This window comes from Panthera onca, chromosome A2 (assembly GCF_046562875.1).
Source record: "Panthera onca isolate mPanOnc1 chromosome A2, mPanOnc1 haplotype 2, whole genome shotgun sequence".
Taxonomy (NCBI): domain Eukaryota; kingdom Metazoa; phylum Chordata; class Mammalia; order Carnivora; family Felidae; genus Panthera; species Panthera onca.
The window spans coordinates 61359809-61365808 of record NC_138340.1 but is presented as its reverse complement, the minus strand read 5'-3'; positions in this window follow the sequence as shown (position 1 = coordinate 61365808).

Here is a 6000-nt window from a genome sequence, read left to right as displayed (position 1 = left end):
CAGAGAAACCAGTTCTTACAAATGGATTTCATACAGCTTTCCCTTCTCATGGATATAAATATGTTTTAGTCATTTTTACTTTGCCTTCTCACTGGACCGAAGTTTTCCCTTGTAGACAGCCCAACATCTGTTCTGTGGCCAAAGTTTTATTAGCAAAGATAACCCCCTACCTAGGGAACCCCCTTTATGGTTAGCAGGAAACCCATTTTACCAGACGCCTTGATGAGTTCATTGCAGTCTGACTGGTTTTACAATACTTCTGTTGTGCATACATCCTCAATCCTCAGGGCTAATAAAATGCACTAACAGCACTGTTAAGACTCAATTGGCAAAATTTGTAAAGACCTTCCAAATACCGTGGCCTAAAGCATTGCTGTTGGTCCTCTACATCTGGGATCTACCCCCTCGGAGCTCACAGATTCTCACACTCTGAGGTTGTCACAGGACATCCAGTACACTTGGCCTCTGCCTCCTCTGACACACAGTTGACGTAAAAGGTGATATACTTTCATATCGCAAAGGCCTAGCTGCTTCAATTAAAATAGTCTTGCTTTTTATGGAGCCCCCCTCATGGTGCGCTCCTGGGAGACGATGCCGGAAGCCTCACACCTTGCAGCCTGGAGATTTCATCTGTTGGAAGAGACACCTCCAGACAGACTCTTCAACCCTCCTGGAAAGACCCTTATCGGGATCTGTTGAGCAACTTTGTGTAGACACACTCCCGGGAATAGACTCTTGGATTCTCGGGACTGGCCCTGCGCTACGTGTGGTGGCCTGAAAGTGCAGATTGTCTGGAATCCACACGGATGACATCTGACGAGACTCTGTCCCAAGATGCCTGGACTGGCCTGTGTACCTTTCCTCACTTCTGCGTCTTCTCTCTCTCTGATGGAAAGAAAATGCCCTTGTCTGCACTCCCAAACTATAACAAAAGGAGGATACCTCTTCCATGATTATGGTCTTTTGGAAACAGCCTCATCATCACCCTGGAAAAATTAATCTCTCTCTTGCTTTTTCTGAAGGATTAGAAGGTTCAGAGTTCACAAAAGTCTTTCTTTCATCTGAACTGTTAACTGACTCTGGATTCTTATCCAAATTCATGTCTCTGAATTTACAACTTTATGGACTATTATTGATAAAATGTATGTTTCTAAACAGTTCTTTTGCGATACCAATACTGTTTTAAAATATCTTTGAAGTTTTGCTGTTTTCCAAAAAGTTTATCAGCTGTTGCTTCACGTTTATTCCTGCCCCGTATCTTCCCAAAGGCACCTGGGTTTTCTCTCATTGTGTTCTTATGGTATCCACTATTCTGCTTCCCTGGTCACTTAACAGGAGGCATGCGTGACCCCCCGGTTTCCCTTTGTGGAGACAACCCTCCTCCCTGAGTCAGAATAAATGCCAGTAAATATTTCAGTTGGCTACTTTCAGATATAGAGTCCTGGTTTACAACCATCAAACACTTTGGAGTTGTAGCCTTACGTCTTCTGTTTTGTATAAATAAGTTTCATATTTTGTTTTTTAAAAAATGCTGTGTCCAGTAGTGATGTTGGCTTTGTGCCTCAGGATGATCTCCAACACTCAAGACCTAGAGAAAATGTAGACTTGGGATGGGAAGCACCTGCGAGGTCTCCCTCCTGACCCTTTCTTGTTGCTCACGTGGGGCCTAAGTGGTCAGCCGTCTCCGCCCTGTCCCTCCCATACAGCCCAGGACAACTAGGGAAGCTTCTTCCCGGAACTGAGGAAACCCTGACCCTCCATTAGGGATATTTTCAAAGAAAGATCTTGACCAAAGTGGGAAATGTGGAGATGAATACGAGGAAGGAAAGCTCTCACACCACCACTCGCTGTCGTTGTCGGTGCTGATTCAACAGGAACACGCTCCCTGGTGTGGTGGCTCCTACTTTACTACCCCTGCAGGAGGAAGAAAGGGCTCCTCCTGCACCAGCAACAGCTCAGCCAATAAGAGACAGCCACCGCTCAGCCAATGGGAAGCCACTACACTTCCAGCTCCCAGTTTACTCCAATGGACTTTCAATTTACAACAGCCCCTTTTCTCTGTGGAAGAACCTCTGCTTTGTTCTCTGGAGTTGCCTACGGTTTTGCTGTAGCTTGCTTGTCCTGGATTCCAATAATGTTATTCCTCCCCCCCCCCCCCAACCCCGCCCCCCCCCCCCGTTTTCTGGTAAAATAACTGACAATTTCATTTTTAAATTTCCATTTAAAAAAAGGTTAAGGTTTATTTTAGAGAGACAGAGAGAGGGGACAGAAGATCCGAAGCGAGAGCCACGCTGACAGCAGAGTGCTGTCACGGGGCGGAACTAACGAACTGCAAGATCATGACCTGAGCCGAAGCTGGTTGCTCAACAGACCTAGCCACCCAGGTGCCCCCCCCCCCCCCCTTTTTAAAGTTTATTTATTTTGAGAGCGCGACAGAGCACAAGTAGGGTCTGGAGCATAGAGGAAAGAGAGAATCCCAAGCAGGCTCTGCACTGTCAGTGCAGAACCCAATGTGGGGCTTGATCTCATGAACCATGAGATCTTGAATCATGAGATCATGACCTAAGCTGAAATCCAGTCGGAGGCTTAACCAACTGAGCCACCCAGGTGTCCCAAGATTTTATTTTTTAAGTAATCTCCACACCCAATGTGAGGCTCTAACTCAAAACCCCAAGATCAAAAGTCACTCAGCCAGGTGCCCCAGTAATGTTTCTACATATTATTGGAATTAAGCTAGTATAACTCTGAATGTGATTCTGATAGTTAAGATGGATAGGGTAAACCCTAGAGCAACCACTAAAAAAACACAATCAAAAACACAGTTTAGAAAAAATGAATGAAATTACAGTGCTATCTCAGAAAATCATCACTCTGTGCAAAAGAAAGCAGTAAAGGAGGAAGAGAGTAAAAAGACACGATGCAGACAATAGTAAAAAGTAAAATGGCAGAAGTAAATCCAACTATATCAATAACATTGAATATGAATGGAATAAGTCACCCAATCTGCTTTTTAAAACAGATTATCGGACTGGATTTGAAAAAAAAAAAATGATTCAACTGTATGTTCTGTATAGGAGATACTTTAGGTTCAAAGACACAAATAGACTGAAAGTATTAGGATGAAAAAAATACCCTGCAGTGACTATATGCAGGGCAGACAAAACAGACCTTAAAGAGAAAATGTTACTAGAGGTAAAGGGTAATCAGGAAGATACAACAAATGGAAACATACATGCATCTAATAAAAGAGCACCAAAATGCATGAAGCAAAAACTGACAGAAAGAGAGAAATAGACAAATCAATGATAACAGTTGGAGACTTCAGTACCCACTTTCAAGAATGGATAGAAAAACTAAGCAGAAGATCAATAAGGGAATAGAATCAATCAACATTATAAACCAACCAGACCAAATAGACACCTACAGAACACGCCAACAAACAACAAAATATGCATTCTTGCAGGATACACAGGGAATGTTTTTCAGAATAGGGCATACTACATACTACATCACAAAAGAAATATCAATTGATTTAAAGGGATAAAATAATACAAAGTATGTACTCTAATCACAATGAAATGAAATTAGAAGTGAATAATGGGGAGATTTTAGAAGCTCATAAATACACAGAAATTAAACAACACTCTTCTGTGTAGCCAGTGGGTCAAAGAAGCAAGCAAGAAGTAAATCAGAAAATATTTTAAGCTAAAAGAAAAGGAATTCACAATATATCAAAACATACACAATGCAGCCAAAGCAGTCCTTAGAGAGAAATTTACTGCTGTAAATGTCAACATTAAAAAGAAAATCTCAAATCAACAAGCTAACCTTCCAATTTAAGATAATGGAAAAAGAAGAGCAAAATAAACCTGAAGCAAGGAGAAGAATGACAATAATGAAGATCAGAACAGAAATTAATGAAATAATAATAGAAAAAAATAGAGAAAAATTAATGAAACCAATGCTGTTTGTTTCAAAAGATCAACAAAAGTGATAAACTTTTAGCTAAACTAAAACAAAAGGGAAGAGGCTTAAATTACTAGAATCAGAAATGAAAGTAAGGACGCTACTACCAACTGTACAGAAATAAAAAGGATTTTAAAGTAATAGTATGAAAAAGTGTACACCAAAATTTTAGTCATTTAGGTGAAATGGACAAATCTCTAGAAAGATATGAATTACCAAAACTGACTTAAGAAATGGATTGTCTGAACTGACGTATTAGCTAGTGTAGAGACTGAATCAGTAATCAAAAAACAATCCACAAAAAGCCAAATGCTTCACCACTGAATTTTACCAAACATCCAAAGAAATTTAATACTGATCCTTCAAAGACTTTTCCAAAAATAAAAGGGAAGAGAACACTTCACATCTCATTTGAGGCCAGTATTACCCTGATACCAAAACTATACAAAGACATCACAAGAAAATAAAACAACAAATATCTCTTATAAAGAGGAATGCAAAACTCTTCAAGGAAACACTAGCAAACAGAATCCAGCAACATATAAAAAGAATTATACATCATGTCTGAGTGGGACCATTAAAATAAAAAAAGTCTGCTCTGTGACAGATACTGTCAAGAGAATGAAAAGACAAGCCACAATAATGGGAGAAAATACTTGCAAAAGGTATCTGATAAAAGGCTGTTATCCAAAATATACAAAGAATTTTTAAAACTAAAAATAAGAAAAACAATCCAATTTAAAAATGGACCAGAGGCGTAGCAATTTCTTACTTGACACATCCCCAAAGGCAAGGGAATTAAAAGCAAAAATGAACTACTGGGACCTTATGAAGATAAAAAGCTTCTGCACAGCAAAGGAAACAACCAACAAAACTAAAAGGAAACCAATGGAATGGGAAAAGATATTTGCAAATGACATATCGGACAAAGGGCTAGTATCCAAAATCTATAAAGAGCTCACCAAACTCCATACCCGAAAAACAAATAGCCCAGTGAAGAAATGGGCAGAAAACATGAATAGATACTTCTCTAAAGAAGACATCCGGATGGCCAACAGGCACATGAAAAGATGCTCAACGTCGCTCCTCATCAGGGATATACAAATCAAAACCACACTCAGATATCACCTCATGCCAGTCAGAGTGGCCAAAATGAACAAATCAGGAGACTATAGATGCTGGGGAGGATGTGGAGAAACGGGAACCCTCTTACACTGTTGGTGGGAAAGCAAATTCGTGCAGCCACTCTGGAAAACAGTGTGGAGATTCCTCAAAAAATTAAAAATAGACCTACCCTATGACCCAGCAATAGCACTGCTAGGAATTTACCCAAGGGATACAGGAGTACTGATGCATAGGGGCACTTGTAACCCAATGTTTATAGTAGCACTCTCAACAATAGCCAAATTATGGAAAGAGCCTAAATGTCCATCAACTGATGAATGGATAAAGAAATTCTGGTTTATATACACAATGGAGTACTACGTGGCAATGAGAAAGAATGAAATATGGCCCTTTGTAGCAACGTGGATGGAACTGGAGAGTGTTATGCTAAGTGAAATAAGCCATACAGAGAAAGACAGATACCATATGGTTTCACTCTTATGTGGATCCTGAGAAACTTAACAGAAACCCATGGGGGAGGGGAAGGAAAAAAAAAAACCAAGAGGTTAGAGTGGAAGAGAGCCAAAGCCTAAGAGACTCTTAAAAACTGAGAACAAACTGCGGGTTGATGGGGGGTGGGAGGGAAGGGAGGGTGGGTGATGGGTATTGAGGAGGGCACCTTTTGGGATGAGCACTGGGTGTTGTATGGAAACCAATTTGACAATACACTTCATATATTGAAAAAAATAATAAATAAAAATAATAAAAAATAAAACTATTAAGAGTTACAAAAGGGGCCACAAAGCATTAAACCCCTAGCATGGGCACTTAAAAAAAAAAATGGGCCAGAGATTTTGACACCTCGCCAGAAAAGATATACTGATGGCAAATAAGCATGTGAGATGTTCCACAACGTTTCATCAGGGAAAT